The sequence below is a fragment of the Eurytemora carolleeae genome, unplaced genomic scaffold (genome assembly GCF_000591075.1).
Source record: "Eurytemora carolleeae unplaced genomic scaffold, Eaff_2.0 scaffold507, whole genome shotgun sequence".
NCBI lineage: Eukaryota > Metazoa > Arthropoda > Copepoda > Calanoida > Temoridae > Eurytemora > Eurytemora carolleeae.
In genome coordinates, this window is record NW_019396911.1 from 176,957 (window position 1) to 180,388 (window position 3,432).

Below are 3,432 nucleotides of genomic sequence, written 5' to 3' on the forward strand. Positions count from 1 at the left end.
ACTTTATAAATTTATCACTTAACTCCATCACAGCTAACTAAATCAATAATCACAGCATCATTAAAAATTATATTTTTACTAATAAACGAAATTTCTTCTGAAATTTTTAGATAGAATTTACTCAATCTACATATTCATTTACCATCTCTTTTAAGCTACAATTTTCTGGGATTTGCTTGCACAAACATTTTAATGATTTTTTCAGTCGAGAGAGCTCAGACAGCCTTATAGGGTCTGAAGCTATAAGTGCAAGATTGTTAAGTCTGCTCTCCATCATAGTACATCTTGTGTAATGAAATATTCCCTTTAGAAGGCTATAACTTTTCTCTCCTTGTATGAACAGTGAATTTAGACAAATTTTTAGTCTTTGTCATTGTCAGGTGTTACTTTTTAAACGTAATTTCCTTTTAATTTTGTATTTTCAAGGGGGGCAGGGCCCCGCCTGAAACTTTCAGGGGGGGCAAGAGGACTACTGCCCCCCTAGGTACGCCACTGTGCCTGGCCTGAGGAAGGGAAATGCAAGCTAGCAAATGTAATATTAAAAGAGCCTCCCCCATGGGTGCCCCCCTCAGCCTCTCAAGGGGGCACGCGTAGAGGGGGGCGCGGCCCCCCCTCATACGCCACTGTATGCCACCTGTTTATTATAGTATTATTCGAGAGATAGGTTAGATAGATAGATAATGTTATTGATAAAACACATGTATCTGTGTACAGAACGAGTTTACAAATTACAAATTGATTATTATATTAATAGTACTGCATAGTAAAGCAATTAGGTGGAAAATAGCTCTTGCCACACGCTGTTTTGATTATTTTTTCCACCTAATTTCAATAATGATAACAACGTACATTTTAATTAAATAGATTTAAGGAGAACTATTAGAGATCAGGTTAGGTTTAGACAATTTCTGCAGGCCGAGAGCTGCGGCTAGGGGGCAGATCGCTGCGGCTGGGGGCCGGCACTGCGGCCACAGGTCCACCTAGCAGCTGTAAAAACATATGTGCTATAGTAGGTTGGTTGTGTATATTGTGTAGTATAGCAGATTTGGCGTATAGGTCAGAAGTGAAGTATAGCGGATTTTCGTAGGTCGTAAGATACACCATCCTATAAATTTACCCTTCGTAATCGTGTCCTGGGAAAATAAACTTATTCACAGGGCAAGGGCGTAAACAGTAATAGATATACGGAGGGGCCATATTTTTTTCCCCCCCCCCCCGTAGGAGCTCCTAAGGTGGGAGCAAAATTTGAACTGTAAATCATTTGGCGCTTCTTGGATACATACTGTCCAAGTACCTTGCAAGTATAACTATAGCTATAATTAAATCGCTCCTTCTATGCAAAACCTTGCAGTGATAACCAGAAAACTGTAAACTTGGAAGACGACAATAAAGCAATGCTGAAGTGCCATGATGTTGCTGCAAAGCAAATAGCTTAACTTGTAAAAATCATATCACTTATAAAGTGATATGCATTTGTTCTAACTACACAATTGCTGTTTCTCATGTTCATTGGCCTATCTAAAGTCATAACTTAATTCTAAAAGTCGTCTTTATTTTTTGTTTTCAGGTTCTCACTGTATAGAAAAAAACAGCAAACTTGGTTTTTTAAGCTTTTCACTCCTCAGTTTAGAAAATTGTTATATCTCTAATAGATCCAGAAAATTTCTAAATCTTATAAAATAACATTGAAATTGATGGCATTACACCATGGTACTAGCTGTGACTAGATAATGATTAGCCATGGGTATATCCATATTACTGCAGGAATTGCGAGCAGAGTATACGGTCTAAAAGTTTACAAATCTCAGCAAATTCGAATATAATATGGAAAATGATTTATTATTGCAAACTATTGTAAATTAAGCAAAGTAGTTTTCTGTATTCCTTTCTATGAGTTTCAAGAATTGATATTTTGACACCTAGCGGCGAAAATATAAACTATTCGAGTTTCAGCTAATAACCACTGACTCTAAGGAGGAATAGGAGAGAAGGAGGATTAATTTTTAGTTTTGATCGACTACACGAATTGGGGAAAATATCTATCTCAGCCCCTGCAATTGCGCGCAATTTGCTTCCGCCATTGCATTGCGCAGAATTGTGCTATATTAATTGAGAACAATTAAATATTCGCGGAATTGCGTGCAAAGGAATTGCTTATTTCCATCAAAATATCAATAATTTCAACTGTGACTTACAAATTTATGCAGCAGATACAAGAATGGAAATGTCTCTGTAGATTTTCCAAAATCACTTGTTTCAACCAAGAAATATATAGATCAGGTACCACCAATGGATTGTTTAAACTGCACATGGCTGTTTCTCATGTTGATGGCCTATTTATCATACTTAAAATTGTTTTACAGGGTGTCCCACGAAACATGACAGTTGGTGAATAGTTTTGAATGTCTTCTTCCATATCAAGTATTTAAAGACTATCTTAAACTATCTTAAATATTAAAGACTTTTAAAGTTTATTTCTCTATAAAAATCTTTTTAATAAAATATAGTTTAGGTTGAAATCAATTTTACTATAATATGACTTCCAAAATTCCACGTCATATTTTTTTTCTTTCTGATGTTTGGTATCCAAAAATTTCGCAAATTAAGGAAGAAGGCATTTAAAACTATTCACCAACTGTCATGTTTCGTGGGACACCCTGTATCTAATGGGACACACTCGCTTGTAATTACCTATCATGCATTTTCAGTCGGCTATGGATGTATTTATTCCTCTTTCCTTACAATATAAAAACTGAGATGTAACATAAAAGTAGACCATTTTGTTACGCGTATTTTAAGGGTTTTCGAAAATAAACGAAAGTTACTCATTTTTAAGTAGGACTCACTGTATCTATCCTGTTGTAACTCTCCTATTGGTCGGAAATAGTTCCACCATGAGAGCGAGTCTACTATTGGTCAGTTGGGACCGAGATTTACCTGAGAAACAAAATCCGACTCATTCAGTATACAGAGCTTGAGCTGTCAACAATAGTAAATCAGTTCTAAAATCTAGTCGGTTCTCAGGTTTATCTTTTCAGACTCTTGTAATGGCTTGGACGGATTAGAATCCTTTTTTATATTTTCCATCTATCCGGACGCCAGCATATGTAAGTATGACGACCTTTTATTGAGTATATATATAATTTCCCGTTTGCGCAGTAAAAGGAGTATGCCCGTAATATTTTGTAAACCGCATTAGAATCTGAGACGTTTTGTGAATCCTCAGTTTTAAACATTTATATTTAGTTAGTTTTGTCAAAGTTTAACCCTGATATTATTTTTATTATGCAGATTTGATCCACAGAAACGTGTTTCCAGACAGAAAAGAATGGTTTAAACCTTTTACGGTTGCATACTTCAAGTCTGGACGCGGGATACGAAGAACGGTTACTTGAGATGGAATCTAGGTAAATAAAAAGGATTTCTTTAGAC